The 22,860-nt window shown below is 37.9% G+C and overlaps 1 protein-coding gene across 1 annotated transcript in view; it reads left to right on the forward strand.

Moving 5' to 3' along the window:
• AGBL4 (AGBL carboxypeptidase 4) overlaps nt 1-22,860 on the forward strand; it is a 1,318,466-nt gene that overhangs the window by 582,399 nt on the left and 713,207 nt on the right. The window lies entirely within an intron of this gene.

Genomic DNA, 22,860 nt, shown 5'->3' on the forward strand with positions numbered 1-22,860 from the left:
CTAATGAATACAGATGCTAAAATACTAAACAAAATACTGGCAAACCGAATACAACAACATATTAAAAAAATAATACATCATGATCAAGTGGGATTCATCCCAGAATCTCAAGGATGGTTCAACATACGCAAAACGGTTAACGTAATACACCATATCAACAAAACAAAGAACAAAAACCACATGATCTTATCAATAGATGCAGAAAAGGCTTTTGATAAAATACAACACAATTTTATGTTTAAGACTCTCAACAAAATGGGTATAGAAGGAAAATATCTCAACATGATAAAGGCCATATATGATAAACCATCAGCCAACATCCTATTAAACGGCATAAAACTGAGGACTTTCTACCTTAAATCAGGAACAAGACAGGGTTGTCCACTATCTCCACTCTTATTCAACGTGGTGCTAGAAGTTCTGGCCAGAGCAATCAGACAAGACAAAGAAATAAAAGGCATCCATATCGGAAAAGAAGAAGTAAAGCTATCACTTTTTGCTGATGATATGATCCTATACATCGAAAACCCGAAGGACTCCACAAAAAGATTATTAGAAACAATAAACCAATACAGTAAGGTCGCAGGATACAAAATTAACATACAAAAGTCCATAGCCTTTCTATATGCCAACAATGAAATATTAGAAAACGAACTCAAAAAAATAATCCCCTTCACGATTGCAACAAAAAAAATAAAATACCTAGGAATAAACATAACAAAGAACGTAAAGGACCTATATAATGAAAATTACAAAGCATTGTTAAGGGAAATCGAAAAAGATACAATGAGATGGAAAAATATTCCTTGTTCTTGGATAGGAAGAATAAATATAATCAAAATGGCCATATTACCCAAAGCAATATACAAATTTAATGCAATTCCCATCAAAATCCCTATGAGATTTTTTAAAGAAATGGAACAAAAAATCATCAGATTTATATGGAACTATAAAAAACCCCGAATAGCCAAAACAATCCTAAGGAAAAAGAATGAAGCTGGGGGCATTACAATACCTGACTTTAAACTATATTATAGGGCCACGATAATCAAAACAGCATGGTATTGGCAAAAAAATAGACACTCAGACCAATGGAACAGAATAGAAAGCCCAGAAATAAAACCACATATATATGGTCAAATAATCTTTGATAAAGGGGCCAACAACACACAATGGAGAAAAGAAAGCCTCTTCAACAAATGGTGTTGGGAAAACTGGAAAGCCACATGCAAAAGAATGAAACTCGACTACAGCCTGTCCCCATGTACCAAAATTAATTCAAAATGGATCAAAGACCTAAATATAAGACCTGAAACAATAAAGTACATAGAAGAAGACATAGGTACTAAAATCATGGACCTGGGTTTTAAAGAACATTTTATGAACTTGACTCCAATGGCAAGAGAAGTGAAGGCAAAGATAAATGAATGGGACTACATCAGAATTAAAAGTTTTTGCTCAGCAAGAGAAACTGATATCAAAATAAACAGACAGCCAACTATATGGGAACTGATATTTTCAAACGACAGCTCAGATAAGGGCCTAATATCCAAAATTTACAAAGAACTCATAAAACTCAACAACAAACAAACAAACAATCCAATAAAAAAATGGGAAGAGGACATGAACAGACACTTCTCCCAGGAAGAGATACAAATGGCCAACAGATATATGAAAAGATGCTCAGCTTCATTAGTTATTAGAGAAATGCAAATCAAAACTACAATGAGATACCACCTCACTCCTGTTAGATTAGCTATTATCAACAAGACGGGTAATAGCAAATGTTGGAGAGGCTGTGGAGAAAAAGGAACCCTCATTCACTGTTGGTGGGACTGTAAAGTAGTACAACCATTATGGAGGAAAGTATGGTGGTTCCTCAAAAAACTGCAAATAGAACTACCTTATGACCCAGCAATCCCTCTACTGGGTATATACCCCAAAAACTCAGAAACATTGATACGTGAAGACACATGTAGCCCCATGTTCATTGCAGCACTGTTCACAGTGGCCAAGACATGGAAACAGCCAAAAAGCCCTTCAATAGAAGACTGGATTAAGAAGATGTGGCACATATACACTATGGAATACTACTCAGCCATAAGAAATGATGACATCAGATCATTTACAGCAAAATGGTGGGATCTTGATAATATTATAAGGAGTGAAATAAGTAAATCAGAAAAAAACAAGAATTACATGATTCCATACATTGGTGGAACATAAAAATGAGACTAAGAGACATGGACAAGAGTGTGGTGGTTACCATGGGTGGGGGGGGAGGGAGGACATGGGAGGGAGGGAGGGAGAGAGTTAGGGGGAGGGGGAGGGGCACAGAGAACTAGATAGAGGGTGACGGAGGACAACCTGACTTTGGGCGAGGGGTTTGCAACATAATTTGATGACAAAATAACCTAGACATGTTTTCTTTGAATATATGTACTCTGATTTATTAATGTCATCCCATTACCATTAATAAAAAAAAAAAAAAAAAAAAAAAAAAAAAAAAAAAAAAAAAAAAAAAAAAGATAAAAAGACTGTCTACTGAATAGGAGAACATATTCACCAGTACATCTGATAAGGGATTGTATCCAAAATTTATAAAGAATTTATGAAAAGATGCTTAATGTCACTAATCATCAGAGAAATGCAAATTAAAACTGCAATGAGATGTCACCTCACACCTGTCAGAATGACTATCATCAATTAATAAACAAGTGTTGGCAACAGTGTGGAGAAAAGGGAACCTTGTGCACTGCTGGTGGGAATACAAATTGGTGCAGCTACTGTGAAAAACAGTATGGAGCTATCTCAAAAAATTAAAAATGGAACTACCTTTTGACCCTACGATCCCACTTCTGGGAATTTATCCTAAGAACATATGCATTCCTATGTTCATTGCAGTGTTATTTACAATAGCTAAGATCTAGAAATAGCCCAAGTGCCCATCAGTAGATGAGTGGATAAAAGAAACTTTGGTACATTTACACAATGGAATACTACTTGACCATAAAAAAAGAAGGAAACCTTACTTTTTGTGACAGCATGATGGAACTGGAGATCATTATGCTAAGTGAAATAAGCCAAACTGAGAAAGACAAGTACCATATTATTTCACTAGTATGTGGAATCTAGTGAGCAAATGAACTAACAAGCAAAATAGAGACAGAATTTTATAAAGAGAGCAGGCTGCCAGCTGCCAGGGAAAGGTTTTGGGTGAGGGAGGTGAGGTATATAGCAAAACAGGTCAAAATAAACACATGACCATGGACAACACTGTGGTGATTGCTGTTTGGGGGTGAGGAGAGGAGCACATAGCGGGATAAATGGTGATGGACAAAGACGACTTGGGGTGGATGAACATACAGTATAGTGTACAGAACTGTGTTACAGAGTCGGGCACCTAAAACTTGTATAATTATGTTAACCAATGTCACGACAATAAAATTCAATTAAAATCAAACAAACAACCCCTCCTCCCCCCCTCCCCTCCTCCCCCCTCCCCCCCACAAGCAAGCAAGGGTCCTTTTTGTTATTCGGATTCCAGCTTAAATGTTACTTCCTTACCAAAGTCTTTCCTGACCACCCAATTTAAAGTAGCTATCCAGTCACTCTGTTTTATTATATTACCTTGTTTTAATTTTTTTGTATAACACTTGTTTTTGTTACGTTGGTTTGAATATATGTTTGATTTTTGTTAATTTTCTCACTTATGTAAATACAAGTTCCATGAAGATAGTACCTTGTTTGTCTTAACCAGATTGTATACTGAAAACCTAAGAGTATTTGGCATCTGATCTAAACTCAATTAATATATGTTGAATTAGTGAATGAACAAACTCCCTTATGTAGTAGATAAGCGCCCAGAAAGGAGATTGGACTTGTCCAAGGTTAAGGAATGCAGATTGGATTAGTAGAAAGAGCATTAGCTTAGTTTCCTTCCTAACACTGCCTCTAGTTTGCTCTGTGACTTTAAATCAGTACCCTGTTCTCTGATAAAGATATAATATACTAAAAAAAAACAAAAAAAAAGATATAATATTAATAACAATAATAATTTGTTAAATGCCTTCCATATGACATGCTTTATGCTGCTTTTGTCTTATTTTATGTGATCTTCCCCAAAACTTTGAGTTAACTTTTAGTAAGTCAGTATGAATAATGTTAGCCCCAAATTCCAGTAGCGTAACATAATAAAGGTTTATTTCTCACAAACATCAGAGTGACTTCAGTCATTAAGTGACAAGGGATGGTTTTCTTTCAAGTGATAACCCAGGATTCCTCAATTTTAGAATGTTGTTCTTCTCAACCTATTGCCTTCAAGGTCACTGTAGAAGGAGAAAAGAAAACATTGATAATTGTATATGAGATATGTCTAAGCCTGGAAGTGGCATAAATTATTTTCATCCATATTCCTTTGGATGGTACCTGTCACTTGGAACCTAACTACAAGGTATACTGGGAAATGTAGTTTTTCATGGAAGGATAAAATGGTATTGGTTAAACAGGGGTAGTCAACCTTTTTAAACCTACTGCCCACTTTTGTATCTCTGTTAGTAGTAAAATTTTCTAACCGCCCACTGGTTCCACAATAATGGTGATTTATAAAGTAGGGAAGTAACTTTACTTTATAAAATTTATAAAGCAGAGTTACAGCAAGTTAAAGCATATAATAATTACTTACCAGGTACTTTATGTCGGATTTTTGCTGTTTGGCAGAATAAATCTTTATAAAACAACTTACTATAGTTAAATCTATCTTTTTATTTATACTTTGGTTGCTTTGCTACCACCCACCATGAAAGCTGGAACACCCACTAGTGGGCAGTAGGGACCAGGTTGACTACCACTGGGTTAAAATCTAGATAATATCTGCTATTCTATCATCACCATTTTAAAGAGGGGAAGAAAAAAAAACAACCACCAAAAAACAAAACACTTCTCTTTGGTGGCTTGCCTGAGATTTCATAGTAAGTGAGGGAATGAAGACACACAACTAAGAAATCATGCCAGACTCTTGCCAGTAACAGTGCCTTTAGCTCTATACCTGTATCGATCATTGATTTTCAAGGCCATTTTGCTAGAGAACTCATTCTATAATTGGAATCTTATAGAGAATTCCAGCATGTAAAAGAAATCAATAGGAGTTTGAGGCAGATTTAACCCTAGGAAGATTTTGGGGGAACCTTCTAAGGCCTTTAGGCCCAGTGTGAAAACCTTGGGCCAAAGATGTTGATGGGCTTCTTCCAACTCTGTCTCACAAATTTCATCTCTTGATTTCCTGCTATTACTACTGGGAGACAGGAGGTCAAAAGGATAACTATATTGCAGAACTGGGTGCTTGTTGTCAAAGATTTCTGTCTCAGGGCCCAGAAATAAGCTGTGGATTTATAGCTGAAATCCTGGTGCTGCACGTGCTGAGCCTTATGAACCTTTCCCCACTACCCACCATCCATGCAAAAAGTTATCTAATTGTACAAGGCACTCTCTGGAAACTTTCCCAGAGGAATAATTGATAAAGTAACCAAGAACTTTTTAATTTTGCAAAGTGCACTCTTCCTTATAATTTACTTAATATAGAAATGTAATGTTCTGCAGTTTACTGAACAAATAACATTGGAAGTATTTTAAAGTTAGCTTGGGAGCTTGCCTTTGGTTGCCAGTTTGACTTTATTATTTGATTAATCCAGATAAAGGCCAGCAGTAACAATATGCTCTGCCTTAAGTGGTTCATAGCGCTTATCTCTTGCCTATTACCAATTCTAAATACAAGATTTAAATTTAAGGGAAAAAAATCATATAAGAGAAATTTGCTGTATTTGCTCGTGTAGTTCCTTGAGTAAAATGCTTGATTCTCTGGACCTGGATTATGATGATTATAATTTTGCAGAAAGTCCCTAATCTTAGGGGCTGACAAATTCTATGGCACTCCATTCATAAAATACCTACTGGGTTGTAGATACTGCCAGACACGGTGCTGGTGCCAGAGATGGGCAGGCAGGCTTGGAGCCCACCTGCCCTTTGCTCTGTGGTTTGCACCTCAATGGAAGCTCCCTCCACAGCCTCGGGCACTTCTTCCCATGCTTCCTCCTTCCAAACTCACTTTTTGGAGCAGGTCCTGATTGGCCAGACAACACACTTTCTTTTGGATCTGAGCCTTGACGTTCTTGTTGGTTTGGTGCTTCCCGATTCTACTTTGTTCTGGCTCTAGACGATTGCTCTTTAAGTGAGGTTCACAACTGCCGACCACCTTTCCCGTACTCCTCCTACCTGGATTGGCTCTGCAGACCCCAGCCCTAGAGAGGATGTGCAACAACAATGTAGGGATGACCAAAAGTGTCTCTTAAAACATAAGGGTGGGAAGGTATTTAAGAGGTAGGATTGACAGGGCTTGGAGAATAAATGAATTGTTGAAGATGAAAGAAAGAGCTATCTAAAAAGATACCAGGGTCACTCCAGGTTATATGGTGGAACTAGCATCTGAACTTGATCTTAATAAGTTAAGTTTTTAACATACAGAGGTGGTGTAAAAAAAGAAATGTGTTCTAGGTGGAAGGAATAATATGAGCAAAGCTTTAGAATTTATATAATCTAGATTCTGTCGAGGAATGTCTGGTGATACCTTGTTTTAGACATCTTTAACTTCCTTTTAACAGCCAGGACAGTTCATGTTTTCTTTCTCTCGTATCTCCCCTACTCATCTTAGCTTAGTAAAGACAATAAGATAGATGTTTTAGTTTTCATTAGAAATTTGGTCACCATTTTACTTGAGCAGCTGAACTTCAATAATTCGGGCAATTTAACTGATTCCGATTGAACGCCACACTGATAATTAACTTGTTCCTCTTCTTTCCCATCACCCACAGGAGCTTGATGGATCATTAGTGACACCATTAGAGAGAGTGAGTGATCCCAGTGCATTATTGGTGTTCAATAAATGTTAAATAATTGTTGAAATAGGACCCAGTGGAGACTGGTGCTTTGTAGAAGCAGCAGAAGCTCACAAAGTGTGCCTTTTCTGATTGTCAGATTTTGCAAGTCAGAAAAGGCGCAAGCTTTACACCATTTCTCATCATTGAAATCTACATGCAGTTGTAGGAAGAAGTCCAATTAATAACCCAGTTCTCCAGCTAAATGGAAGCTATGCAGTGGAAAATGTGTTAAACACCCTAGATGCTGCCATGAAGGGTTTACCTTCCCTTCTGTTTGAAGAGCGATAGTCTAGATGAACAGGTGCAGGCCACCTAAATGAGCAGGCACAGGAAATAAGGTCATGATGACCAGTGGATTACTGGGCATCGAAATGTTTTATGCAGAGTACCTCTGAGTCCTGCCCCAAAGTGCTCCAAGAGCCAAATCTCCATCTGTTAATTGAAAATCCTGTCTGCCAGTATGAGGGCTGGCTTTGCCAAGCATGGATTGTGTGGTGTTAATGGCTTTGGGCAAAGCCTTGTGCTGCTTGCTGGCAGAGAGAATCCTGTTTGATTCTGAAGAGTCCAAAATTTATATTTTAAAACATATTTTATTTGACAGCCAGAACCTAATGAATCTGACTTCATCTGTCTGTCTGCAAATCTCTGTATCTCAAACCTGCAGTAAATAGCTCCTCGGTGTTTATAAAGCACTTTTCCTATCAACTGTCCCATTTGATCCTATGACAGCTGGAGGCGGAAGAGAACCTGATATGTGCAGGTGCTTTATTTGCATGTTGTCTATTGTATCTCTGAAATCTTGCAAAGTAGGATGTTTAAATCCTCATTTCTTTTTTTTTAAATTGATTTTAATTTACTGTGTTTACATAGATTCTAGTGTCACCCCGAATGCATGGCCCCCTCCCCCGTATTCCCCTCAACATCTCCCTTGCCCCCTAAATCCTCATTTCCCAGATGCAGATCCGAGGTACTGAAAAGCTGGGCACATGCTCCATGTCGACTTGAGTTGAGGAGGAAAAGCTAGCGGGATAGATACTAATCTTGGTCCAAGCATATCGTCATCTCATGACTGAGGACTGTCTCTTCCGACACCTGCTTTACACCAAGCATTTATTCCTACATGTTATTGAGTCTCTGAAACCACCTTGTGATGCAGTTATTATTATCCCTACTTTACGGGTTTGGTCATGCAGTAAACACTTACTGAGCACCTGCTCTGTGCTGCGCACTGTTTTAGGCACTGGATATACATCTTTGAATAAGACAAGCGTTGTTCCTCCTCTCAGGAACCTAACATTCTAATGGTAGGAGGCAGACAAATGCAGATGTTTACGGTCTATAAAGTACAGAGAGACCTAGGCTCTACTTTAGGTTGGGTGAATATGGAAGGAGTGATTAAGAATTAAATATTTAAATTAAGGCACAAATGTCCAGGAAGATCCAGTCTTAGAAAGATCTGAAAGGTTATTTTTGCAAGCAAAGAGAACAGCAAGTAAAACACTAAGGGGGAAATAAGCTTTATGCCTTTAAGAACAAAGAACATTCAAAAAGCAGGGAGAGAGTGGTGAGTGATGAAAAGAGAGGTCTGAAATAAGGTTAGAAAGTTAGAGAAAGCCGGATCTCATAGGCCTTTGTAGCCCAAGGTAAAAAGTTCAGGTTTTATTCTCCATGTTGTAGGAAGCCAGCAGAGGATTTAAAGCAGGGGAATAATATAATTTACTTATGTTTATAAAAAGTCATCTTGGCTGGTGTGTGGAGAATGGATTACATACAGAAAAGATTAAAAGACCAGTTAGGAGAAGATTGTAGCGGTCCAGATGACAGATGGTGGTGGCTTAGACAAGCACGGACATAATAGAGATAGGAGTAACAGATTTTGGAGTATCTTGCGGGTATTGTAAAAAGACTTTCCTAGGTGTGATTTGAGTGAAAGAGAGGAATTCAAAACTCTGAGGTTTCTGTCTTGAGCAGCTGAGTGAATGGATACGTCGTTTACTGAAATGGGAAGGCTGACAGAGGAGCCAATTTGGGGAGTGAAATATCAGAGGTTCTGTTTTGGCCACGCTAAGTTTGAGATGTCTATTATATAATAAAGGGTATATGTCAATCAGGCAGTTGAATATATGTCTGGAAATCAGAGGCTGTCTATCTATAGTCAGGGATCAAATAGCTTGCCAAATATTACACAGAACAATTGGCAGAGCTGGTTGATTTGACCATAGCTTAAAGCCTTCCCTAGCCTCAAACTGGAATTGACTCTCAGCTGGACATAATCTCAGCAACAAAATCTGCATGTGGTAGGAATTTTCTCTTGCTACACTTCACTAACATCCCCTAGATCCCTCATTGTCCCTACCGCACCTGACTGGAATGGAGTTATTTCAGCACCTTGTTAGTCTGGCTACATTGTTAAGGAGTTAGTGGGGAAGCAATGAGGACCTAGGAAACGGCATTTTAGAAAAGCATCCCTGGTACTTTTGCTGCAGTTGACCCTTTGTACTATACTTTGAGGAAACCTGTACTAGAATATAAATGCACGGAGTATGGGAATCATGTCCTATTCATCTCATTTTTCTGTGAGGAATAATTCAACAGTGTGCTGGGGAAATGAAATAAATGAATGGAACGAATGAATGAATAAGTTTAGTTCTGTTTAGGTGTCAAAGATTTAGCTTGCTAATTGAAAAGAGCTCTTCGGCCCTAGTTACTAGTCTGGTGTTTACGTTTCTCTTCTCTGCTTGACTTTATATGCTTCGTCGGGTGAATAGACCTTTTCTGCTTCCTGTACACCAAACTCAGCTTTAGGAGAGCAAAAGATTTTCTATCATTTTAAATATTCAGCTGCCATTCCATTTGCCTGTTCCACCCTGAGAGTTGTGAGAAGGCTGCTGAGTAGAAGGGCACATGATCGAGAGATAAGCAAATGGAACCTTCTCAGGTCCTTTCTCCTTTTGCTTAGTGGAACTATAGCCCAAGGGTGGCACCTTTGCGGAAAAAATATGTCAGCCTCTATCTACAGCCTCTCAGCTGCTGTCACTGAAGCTTTGACCTATAGGCTTGACACCGCCACTGCTTCTCAGCTCCTGATCCAATAGTGATCCTGCCAAGAAGAGGTCTGTCATCAACTCAGCCCACCAACACAAGTGGGCTCTAAAATCCGACTCATTGCCATACATCTGGCAGCTAGTATGCCTGGTTTTCAAGGTCAGTTTTTCTGCCTGATCCCCAGTCCTCTTTGTAGGGTGAAAAGCCAGTCTGTTTGGGCCTGAAAGGGTTAGCTGAGGAGTCTTATATCCATGTCCCTATTGCTTTTTGTACATTGTTCCATAGTGAGAGGTAGGGCTCCATTCAATTTTCTGTTTAATTTCTAAACTCTTCTAATTTCTATTCAAAAATATTACTTTTTTTTTTTTGTAAAAACATTCAGCAGTGTCTTACATCCTGAAAGAGGAAGCCAAAATACCATTGAATTTTCATTTTCTGTAACTTCTCAGAGAAAATCATAATATTGACCTGCCTTACAGAACATTAGGATTAACTAATTAATATTGAATAGGACTTTGGAAATGTTAAGTACTATAGAAATGCTAAATAGGTTTATTAGACTTGGAGTCTTTAAAAAACAAATGAAACTCCAGTCTCCATTTAAATGCTTTTATATCATGGTGGGGGTTTTTTTCCCCCTTCTCAAAAGAATTTTAAAGGAGATTGTGTAGTTGCATTCCTGGTTCCAAGTAGGAAATGTCACAATGAGTGTAAAACATGGATGTCTAATTTTCCCACCTTTACTTTTGTTCCCTCCTTCTCCACGAGATCACACACTCATTCAGCAAGAATTTCCTGGTCAGCTCCTTGTTGACAAGTAGTGAGCAAGACTACAGATACAGTCATGGGCAAAAGAAGGTGGTTTATAGTTTCAGGTAACATTCTTCTGAGTTAATAAGGCTATTGCAAGAATTCTAACCTGCTTGTCTTTTTCCATATGAACAACTGTAAACCTATGTTTGCCAAGCCGTGTGTATTCGTATATTCTCGGTTATATGTAATACAAGACAGACTCATTGATATTATAGAGATGCAGGGTGTGAAGGGAAGGAATGATCATATTCCAACTGTTAATATATTTCCATAGTGGATGGGAAATGGGAAGATTTCACATAGCTGACATTAATGTGGCTATGCTTGAAAGAAAATGAACTTCGATAGAAGAAATAGCATGAGGAAAGTTCATGTGTGCATTTTTTAGATGGGGGAACTATCGTTTAGAGAGGTTATGTAGCTGATCTTGGGTGACACAATAAGTCAAGTCCTCAGTCAGATTTAGGTCCCAGCTTTCTTCATTTCTGTCCTTATGTTCTTTGCATTGAACTAACTATGCTCCTTCCATTACTGGAAAAGGCAATTTTACTAAACACCCATTTATCATCATTTTTAATATAGTTATGATGGAAAATTGAGATACTTACACTGAGATGGTCCAGAGGGAGAGAGTATACAGTCAGATAAAATATACACAAGGTAAAGATCCCTGGAATATTGAGGTGCAAAACAGGAATGGTGGGATTGGGTGAATGGTCATCCACTTGCTATGAAGAGAATAGTATTGGAACTCATTGGAAGAAAAATTAGAGGTGAGCACAATGAATTAAAAAGAGATTTGTGTTTCTCTCTCTCTCTCTGTTTTTTTAAGTGATAGGAGGGAATATAATGAGACAGATTCCCACATGAGCCCCTACTAGGATCTACCCAGTAACCCCTGTCTGGAGCCAATGCTTAAACCAACCAAGCTATTTTTAGTGCCTGAGGCTGATGCTCCCATGATCTATTCTCAGCGCCTGGGACCAATGCTGAACCAATCAAGCCACTGGCTGTGGGAGGGAAAGAAGGAGAGAAAGGGGAGAGGGAGAAGGAAAGACACAGATGATCGCTTATCCTGTGTGCCCTGACTGGGAATCGAATCTAGATGTCTATATGCTCTATCCACTGAGCAAACCAGCCAGGGCCAAGAAGAGATTTGAATGTTAGAACAATGAAGTTTTTGTTATGTTGAGTGTAAGATGTGGCAAAGTGACCAGGTGGAAATAATTAGTGGATAGTTGAAGATACAACTCTGATTGCTAATGAGAAGATATCATGATTTGACTTATAGAAGACTTATAGGGACTTATAGGTAAAACATAGAAGTTTTATCATAGTCATGAAAATGAAACCTCTGAGGGAAAGACAGGACAAGAGCAAAAGAATTATAATCCAATAAAAAGTTTATAGTATATAAGCTCAGTCTAGTTCTTCATTTATACATGGGGAAAATTGAGGCCCAGAAAGAAAAAACTTGCTTAAAATTACCTACCAAGTCAGGAACAGAGTTTTAATGAGAGTCTGTATTCTTTCCCACCCGTCCATAGCCCGCCCCACCTTTCTTTCACTAATATTAATAATGCAGTAGAGGACTGTAGCTGCTCAAGTGAAATTGGAACTTGAAATAGAAACCAAAATCATAAGCAGGAAGAGAATATTGCCTTCTTTATTTTAATCATTTTTCTGCCCAGCAATTTGTAGGTTCATCTTGGAAGGGATGGACTGCAGGGATCAGGGGACAGCAGGTTCCTGGTGATGACACGTGGGTTCATCTCTTTGTCTGGTTCCTTTCCCCCTTAGGTGTGCTTCTGTTCATTCTCTTTCTTGGAGACAGTTTTCTGAGAGATATTTAGGCTATTGCTAGGGAATACTTGGCTTCTTTTTCAAAATCAGAATGTACCCTTTCCTCAGCTGCGGGAGAACCCTGCCCGGGTTACACCCACTTCCTCCTCTGCTGGGAGATTGCCTTGCCATGCTCCCTATTCCACATTCTCTTCCTCCACTCTCTCTCCCCCACTAGTGGCAGATAAATTAAAATTCAATTTTAACCACTGTTTAGTAATGTCGGTCTACCCTGAACCAGGGTTCAGTTTCATTTAAATGAATTCTCAATAGCCTAGTGTGATCAGTATAGTTACACCCACTTTACAAATAAGGGAATCGAGACAGGTAAGTTTTATAACAAACAGATAAGTTTGGTAGACAGAATAAGGACCCATTGGAAGATGTCCACATCCTACTACCTGGAACTTTTGAATATATTACCAACTTACGTGGTAAAAGAGGCTTTGAATGTATAATTAAGTTAAGGATTTTGAGATGAGATTATGCTTATCATCTAAGTAAACCCAGTATAATCACAAGAGTTCTTAGAAGAGGGAAGCTGAAGGGTCAGAAGAGACAAGATGATAGAAGCAGATAAGCTGATAGAAAAGAAAGAGAGAGAGAGATTTGAAGATGTTATGCTCTTGGCCTTAAATATGGAGAAGGGACCACAAACCAAGGAATGCAGGTAACTTCTAGAAGCTAAAAATGGCAAACAAATAGATTCTCTCCTAGATATTCCAGAAGGAGCATCATACTGTCAACACCTTAATTTTAGAACTTTTTTACCTCTAAAATTGTAATATAATAGAATTGTTTTGTATTGAGTTGCTAACTATATAATTTTTCTATAAAAGCAATAGGAAACTAACACAATATAGTCATATAGCAGGTAATTTTCTCTAATAATTTCCATTCTGCCAGATGTAAATCATGCTTCTCTACACTCATGTAACCAAACCCTGCCTTGCTTGACACTGTTAGCTACTTTGTATGACTTTATTCCCTTCACTTCTTAAATACCACACTCTCCTTAGTCTCTTTCTCCTCCTCTGATTGTTCTCGGTCAATCATGGCCCACCCTCCTCTTTATTGACTCCTAAACATTGCTCTTTTTTTTATTTCATTTTTTCCTTCATCTTTTTTCTTTTTATACTGTCCTTGAGTAATCTTATTCACCACTCATGCTTCTACTTTTCACTCATGTGGGTTAAATAAGTTTGCAAATATAATGTGAATGTTTGCTCACTTACAGTTTGCATTGGGTGTGGGGGACAGGCTGTAAGCAGGCAGGGTCCTTATAGTTTAAGGCTCAATTTTGAGACTAAGCCTTTCCCACCCTTTTAATACTAACATCTTCTCAACACTAAGCTTTTCCCCATACTCTTGACTGTTGCATGATATGGGGTGGTAAACTCTTATGAGGAACCCCATTTATGCCTCAGATAAGTGGCTCTGTATCAGAGACTTCCTTATTTGTATACTGGCTTGAAGGCTGCAATTTCTATACTATAAAATAAGGGAGACCAGGGACGTTCTCTCTTGGTTTCTGAAATTAGCATTGCAGAGGAAAGGCAGCCAAGATGGCAGAGTGCTGAAGGAAAAGCCAGTTTGTGCAGACTTTGTGCAGAGAGAAGGAGATGGGGAACAGAGGTGAATAAGGCTGGTAAGGCAGAAACCTTTGATTCTAGGAATCCTCAAATGAATCAGTGGCTTTGGGAGCCCTGAATGGAAAGGGAAGTGTTTTCCCACTATGTGTATTTAATCGCCCGCTGGGTGCAAGCTAGGATTAAAGGTTCTTGGCTCCGTTGTTTCATTACCATCTGTCCGAATCAAATGCGAACCTGCACGGGCCAGGCGGCTATGATGGTGGCCGCGGCACTGGCTTTATAACCCATATGCTAATGATTCCCAAAGATGTCTCCCCTCTAAATTTGGACTGTCTGTTCAGATATACTCTTAGGGAATTGAAGACCAAGACACAGAAATCTTAAACAGAGCTAGAGATAGAAGATCAATAATCTTCAAAAGTACAATAGATATCCAGAAGATAATGGATTGACATCTTTAAAATGCTGAAAGGAAAAAAACCCTAAAACACTAGAATTACATTTCTGGTGAAAATATCCTTAAAAATGGATGCAAACAGAATCTGAGAAAAGTCACCTACCTGTATACAGGAAAGAAGTTTTTTGGGTTGAAGAAAAATATTCAAGATGGTTTTTCTGCATTTTGAATATAAATGGTGCTTTTTAAAAAATACTGTTTGTATTTATCCTGCTTGAGATTTTTAAATCAGTGAATAGATGTCTTTCATAAATTCTCAAAAATTCCCAGAACTGTAGGAAGGAATAAAAAGTAATAGAAAAGGGTAAATATATGAAGAAGAGGATATCAATTATTTAAAGTAGTATTTACAATAATGTCTTCTGGATGCTAAGACACAATAATATATTTGACAATTGTGGTACAGAAGGTAGAAGAGAGTAAGGATTAAACAATCATAGATTCCTATATTTTTCTTAGGAAGCAGGCATATGTAAAAGTTTACTGAGCTATACTCATAAGCTACTTGTATTGTACTATATGCAATTTATCTTCAATAAAATTTTTAAAAAGTTAAAATTGAAAAGGAACTTTGATACAGCAAGGGAAAGTTATGGATAAATTTCTTGAGATTATTTATACATGGAATTCAACTTGATAATATTTTCACTTTCTCCTCTTACAAGGCCTGTATGACCTTTAATTCATTTATTCTCTCATGCATTTAACAAATATTCATTGAGATTCCCAATCTATGCCATTCAGAGGTAGGCACTGGAAATATGTAGAGATTGAGACTAATTTTTATTTTATTTTATTTTTTTATTTTTCATTTTTCTGAAGCTGGAAACAGGGAGAGACAGTCAGACAGACTCCCGCATGCGCCCGACCGGGATCCACCCGGCACGCCCACCAGGGGTGACGCTCTGCCCACCAGGGGGCGATGCTCTGCCCATCCTGGGCGTCGCCATGTTGCGACCAGAGCCACTCTAGCGCCTGAGGCAGAGGCCACAGAGCCATCCCCAGCGCCCGGGCCATCTTTGCTCCAGTGGAGCCTTGGCTGCGGGAGGGGAAGAGAGAGACAGAGAGGAAAGCGCGGCGGAGGGGTGGAGAAGCAAATGGGCGCTTCTCCTGTGTGCCCTGGCCGGGAATCGAACCCGGGTCCTCCGCACGCTAGGCTGACGCTCTACCGCTGAGCCAACCGGCCAGGGCAAGACTAATTTTAGAAGTATTAATACATGAATAAATGGTCATGAGCAGTGAAAGCTACTGAGAAGAGGAGAAGTTAACTGGAGCTAAACATTAATGATTTCTGCAAAAAACATTTTGGTGGGTGTAAGGATGGAGGGGTGGGTCAGATGCTGAGATTTTCTCCTGGTTCTATATTGCCTAAGGTCACTATCATAGGTCCACTCTTCTAAAGACTCATTTTATTTTAAGGAGACAAATTCAGCATTTTCTAATGCCCTCTAAAATATGGACATTTGGGAAGTCCTCCAGGCAACCTTGGTGCCAAGAGGAAAGGAATGATTGGTATATTCTCTTTTCTCTCTCCCTCTAACAAAGTAAACAGAAGTGGCTCAGGTTTGTTAGAATGCAAGTTGTGGGTCAGACTGCCGGAGGTAGTGCCAAACTCTGCAGAGAGTGACTCCAGACGCCACCTGAGTATTGTACGGGGCACTGGGCTGAACCAGCACAGTGGGTATGAGATCATAGCCAGGAGGTGAGATGATTTTTCTGTTGATAAAGCAGCTCTGGCAGTTAGTGTTTTTCCTTCTATCCTGATTATTTTGGGGGTCTATTTGGGTTAATTTGCCTTTCTATAGGTCTCTCCTTTAAATTAACAATAGCTTGTGATATTTAAAATATACAGAAGTTCAGGGTAAGAAGCACTAAATATGAAATAAAGTCATTTATTTCGTCGGTCAATCTTTCATTTATCCAGTTAGTATTTACTGGCACTGTATTAATTATTGGGGATATCAATACTATTAATTATAGTTTTAACTAACTCTATATTTATAGGCAAAGCCAGACAAAGAAAAATCAATTAAAATGAAGTGACAAGTATGAGAATTCATTATGAACTATATGTGAATGGGACACAAAGGAGAAACAAATAAATTCTTCTTAAGGAATGAGAGAAGACTTCATTGACAGATGTCATCTGAACTGGATCTAAAAGAAGTGCTAGAGTTCCCCAGGTTTTTAGAGCCATTCTAAGTGAGGAAAACAACAGGAGCAAAGACATGAAGACTTAAAATGTCCTGTCTGGTAAACTATAGGTAATCTAGGACCTAGGGTATGTGTCAGGAAGTTGTAGGATATAAGAATTAAGACAATGAAATAAGGTGGTTGTCAATTGTTAAGGGCCTTGAAAGTCATTGTAGTGTTGAACTATTCATAACGAGGGTGAGGATGTTTACTGAACATACTAAAAATGTTTCCTTTGACAGGATTTTAAGCATTTACAAAACAGTTAACTGGAAAAAGAGAGAGATACAACATACTATAATTTAATAATACAATCCTAGTATAATTTATTTTAAAAGTTTTATTGTGAGAAATTTAAAAAATGTAAGAAAATGTAAAAGGTCCTCTTGGTAAATACCCTTGTTTCCAGCCCAGAATTAAGAGCCAATAATATTTTGTCGTATTAGTTTCTAGTTGTTTTTTTTTCTCTAAAGAAAGAGGGCATTGTCTTTAACCATTTGCATTTTAATTATGATGTGTGGCCTGTTTGGGTTCATCTTGTTTGTGACTCCCTGCATTTCCTGGACTTGTATGTATATCTATATATTTCCTTCACCAGATTAGGGAAGTTTTTTGTCATTTTTGCAAATAGGTTTTCCATCCTTTGCTCTCTCTCTTCTGCGTCTGGAGCTCCCATGATGCAAATGCTGGTATGCTTCAAGTTGTTCCTGGCGCTCTGTATGCTATCTTCATTATTTTGTATTCTTTTTTTTTTTTTTTTTTTGCCATTCAGATTGAGTGTTTTTTATTTCCTTATATGCCAAGTCATCAGTTTGATTCTGGGCTTTATTGACTCTATGTTGATTCCCTGTAAAATTATTCTTCATTTTAGTTAGCAAAAAAGCAGCAAAAGAAAGGCAGTTACCTTAAAGGGAGCTCCCAGAAGACTATCAGTTGATTTCTCAATAGAAATTTTCAGGCCAGAATGGAGTAGCAAGAAATATTCAAAGTGATGAAAAGCCAAGACCTACAACCAAGATTACTCTACCCAGAAAAGCTATCATTTAGAATCAAAGGTCATATAAAGAGCTTCTCAGACAAGAAAAAAAAATAAAGTTCATTACCACCACCAAACTACTGTTATATGAAATGTTAAATGATCTTCATTAAAGAAGAAAAATAAGTATACAAAACATGTGAACAATAAAATGGCAATAAATGTGTATCTATCAACAATTGAATCTAAAAAATGAAATATACAATCAGAATAGAAACAGACTCATAGACACAGACAGCATTTTGATGGTTGCCAGGAGCGAGGGGGGTTTAGGAGAAGAGTGTAAAAGGTGAAGAGATTAAAGAAGTACAAATTGGTTGTTACAGAATCATCTGGGATGTAAAGTACAGCATAGGGAATATAGTCAATAATATTCTAATAACTATAGTGTCAGATGGTTATGAATTCGTCAGCATGATCACTTAGTAAGTTATGTAATGTCTAATCACTGGGCATACCTCTGAAACTAATAAAATAATTTATGTTAACTGTAATTGAAAAATAAAAAGTAGTTAAAAAATAAAAGGTAAGAAAAAAGAAAGAAAGAAGAAAAAAGAGAGAGAAAAAAGGAGAAGGAAGGAAGGAAGGAAGGAAGGAAGGAAGGAAGGAAGGAAGGAAGGAAGGAAGGAAGGAAGGAAGGAAGGACGGAAGGAAGAATATTGCAGATTGCATTTGTTTTCTCAGGTTGCTGCAACATATAACCACTAACTGGATGGTTTAAAATAACAAAAGCTCTTCTCTCAGAGTTACAGGAGGTCAGATCGGAAATTAACTTGAGATCAAGGGCCATACTCACTCTGAAGGTTCTAGGGGAGAATTCTTCCTTGCCTTTTTCAGCTCCTCCCATCTCCAGAAATTTGTGGCTTCTTTGGCTAGTGATTACCTCACTCTAATCTCTCTATCTTCCTCTTCACATCATTTTCTCCTTTTCTGTGTGTGTCTTTTCCTATTCTGTTTCTTATAAGGATACTTATTAGATTTCAGATCCACTGGGCAACCCAAATGATCACATCTCAGAATCTTTAATTTAATCACATCTGCAAAGATGCTTTTTCCAAATAAGGTTACATTGCAATATACAGATGATGTAGTATAGAATTATACACTTAAAACCTATATAGTCTTATTAATCAATATCACCCCAATATATTTAATAAAAATATTTTTCAAAACATTCTCTTACAATACTATCAATGGCCTTTGTATTAAAAAAAGAGAATAATATGGAGACATTCAGAAATATTTAAAAATTTTTTTTTTAATTTTTTTATTTATTCATTTTAGAGAGGAGAGAGAGAGACAGAGAGAGAGGAGAGAGAGAGACAGGGGGGAGGAGCTGGAAGCATCAACTCCCATATGTGCCTTGACCAGGCAAGCGCAGGGTTTCGAACCGGCGACCTCAGCATTTCCAGGTTGACGCTTTATCCACTGCGCCACCACAGGTCAGGCCTTAAAAATTTTTTAAAAAGCAATATTCATGAGTTCCAGGGATTTAGATGTGAACATAAATTCTAGAGGAATAACATTCAACCAACCACATAGATATAGCTGAAATTTATTTTATTCAAAAAAAGAAAGTTTTCTTTCTCATCCCTACTAACTAAAGGTGGTATTATCTCTTGTAAATTCTTGTATTGTTTTACATCATTTATTTTCATCCATATAAAATCACCTAGTATTTTTCATGTGTGTATGGTTTCAGATTTATAAAAATATCATCCTATATAAATTCTGAAATTTGCCTTTTTATTTCAATGTTATATTTCTGAGAACTATAGTTTTGAGAACTAACACTATCTACACTCTAGTCTAGTCTATTCCTATAATTATTTTTATTAGTTAGGACAAGCTAGGTGCCCTAAATTTCAGTTATTTAATACAACAAATGTTCATTTCTCACTCCTGCTGTACAGCCAGCATGGATCAGTGGCATGCTCTGCTCTTCAAATTCACTCAGGATTCCTGTTAAAAAGGTTTCACCATCTTGGCAGTACACCATCTGCAAATCAGGGCCTCCTCAGTTACCGCAGCAGGAGAAGGGAAAGCTATAGGGCTTCACACAAGCAATTAAATGCTTCAATGTGGAAATGTCATTTCCATTTATGAGTTACTGGCCGGAAATAATCACATGACCTTACTTAACTGCGAAGGAGGTGTAGAAATATGTCTAGACGGAAAAACAGTGAGCAATACAAATCTCAATCACTTTGCTGTTATCCTGTTGTGTGAATATACCACAATAGAAACCCATTCCCCTATGGAGGGACATTAAGGAAGTTTCCAAGTTTTGGGCATTGCAAATGATGTTGCACTGGCATTTCTATTTGGTAATTTTTGTTCATTTGAGAATATTTCTCTGAGTTATATATCTAGAAGTGGCATTGTTGGGTCATAGGTTATACATGTTATTTACTTAGTAAAGGCTGCCATATTTGCAAACTAGGATGTTAGTTTACATTCTCATCAGCAGTATATGAGAGTACCATTTTCTTTACATTTTTACCAGCCCTTAACAACATTGTCATGCTTTCATTACAGGGACAGAGAGAGTCAGAGAGAGGGATAGATAGGGACAGACAGACAGGAATGGAGAGAGATGAGAAGCATCAATCATCAGTTTTTCGTTGTGACACCTTAGTTGTTCATTGGTTGCTTTCTCATATGTGCCTTGACCATGGGCCTTCAGCAGACTGAGTAACCCCTTGCTCGAGCCAGCGACCTTGGGTCCAAGCTGATTAGCTTTTTGCTCAAGCCAGATGAGCCCGCGCTCAAGCTGGTGACCTCGGGGTCTCAAACCTGGGTCCTCTGCATTCCAGTCCGACACTCTATCCACTGCGCCACCGCCTGGTCAGGCAACATTGTCATTCTTTCTAATTTTCATCAATTTGATGGGTGGTAAAGGACATCTTGTCATTTCAATTTATGGTTCCCCGATCACTAGGTTTAACTTCTAGATAGATGATAGATAGATAGATAGATAGATAGATAGATAGATAGATAGATAGTTTTGTTTAAGTTAGCTAGTCAACAAATATTTACTGAGCACTTACTATATATCAGAAATTGTGCTAGAGGATAGGGACATAGCATTAATCCCCAGTTTCAAACAATAAATTTGGTTCTGGAATGTGGTGGAAGATTAGAGAGATCAAGCTTGTTCTGCAGATCCTGACAGATTCGGAATGGAAGTGACCTTAGAGATAGTGCTCGTGAGTGAGATTATGCTGTCATCGTAGGGTGCAGACTGCTTATTCTGAGCGACTCTCATCCCTGAAGTATTTTTATAACTGACATGATAATTATGTATGGGGGGAATGAGGAGTGTCTCAGCATATTGAGACCTAGCTAAGGGTAGGTTAGATCCCTGTTCTACACCCGAGGAAGTCTAAGATTTCTGTGCGGTTTTCTTGGGGAAGACCTCAAATTTTCATGGTCACCTCTGCCTCTGGTTTCTTACTTGTATTACTGCCTCTGTTTCACACTGCATTGAATCAGATGCAAAATTTCCTTTCTCACCTTAAACACCACAGCAGAGATTGCTACCTGCCTACTGTATGATTAATTCTCCTTATCTTCTTTCTCTATACAAAACCTCTGATTTTATTTATGTACATCACTCCCTGGAAAAAATAATAATAATCCTGCAATTTCCTAAAGGTCTTTTAGCTAGAGAAATGTAAGATGAGTGTGCATCTTTTGGGAAGCATGTTCCTTAAAGGAGGAGTCATAGAATGTTTTGTTTTTCCCTTTTCAAAGGCTGGAATATAGAACATGTTGGCTGAAGTTTGATCAGCTATCATGAGCCATGAGGTAGCATGCTGAAGATGATGGGTAGCAAAATAGAAAAGGACTAGGTTTTGACAAAGGTGGAGTCACCATTCCATTCTTGAAATTCATATAATTCCAGATTTATTTTATGTGAGAGAAAAATAAAATTTTATTGTGTTTGAGACATTGTAATTATTTTTCTATTCTCACAGCCATACATTTTTTTTTTTTTTTTTTTACAGAGACAGAGTCAGAGAGAGGGACAGACAGGGACAAACAGACAGGAACGGAGAGAGATGAGAAGCATCAATCATCAGTTTTTCATTGTGGCGCCTTAGTTGTTCATTGATTGCTTTCTCATATGTGCCTTGACTGGGGAGGGGGGGCTACAGCAGACTGAGTAACCCCTTGCTCGAGCCAGCGACCTTGGGTCCAAGCTGGTGAGCTTTGCTCAAACCAGATGAGCCTGCGCTCAAGCTGGCAACCTCGCGGTCTTGAACCTGGGTCCTCCGCATCCCAGTCTGATGCTCTATCCATTGCGCCACCACCGCCTGGTCAGGCACCATACATATTTTTAACTGATATACACACATACATATTACATAAAACCAACACCACAATTCTCCTAAAGTATTTATTAAATGTATTGCAGTTAGTTGGACTTGGAAGTGTTAGAGAAAGGATTGATACCACAAAAAATTAAAACAAACAGCTTCCTGTCTTAAAATATTCTTTAATCACTCCCAATGCAAAGGACTTAATTAGCCTCTTAATTGCAGATAATTATCCTTACCTGTACTTATCATTATCTCTATAGTTTTCTGTCTACTTGAGTACAAAACTCAAAATCTTTCATTTGCTGATGTTGAAACCTACAACTATCTGTTTTTATTGCTTGGGCTTTTGCCATCTAGGTTTTACATATACCCAAACTTATTTATTTTCCAAAACATGAAAGGAAATATGATTCCAGTTAAATAATGTTACAGATAAAAAAATTATCTTATTGTACGTTAATAATAATAGAAACTAACATTTATTGAATTCTTAATATGTGATAGGTACCATGTTATAATCTTTACATTTTCCTTTTTCACTTTTAAAAGCGACTATATTGAGCTATAATTGACATATAATAAATCATACATATTTAAAATGTACAATTTGATATTTTGACATGTG

This window comes from Saccopteryx bilineata, chromosome 3 (genome assembly GCF_036850765.1).
Source record: "Saccopteryx bilineata isolate mSacBil1 chromosome 3, mSacBil1_pri_phased_curated, whole genome shotgun sequence".
Classification (NCBI taxonomy): Eukaryota; Metazoa; Chordata; class Mammalia; order Chiroptera; family Emballonuridae; genus Saccopteryx; species Saccopteryx bilineata.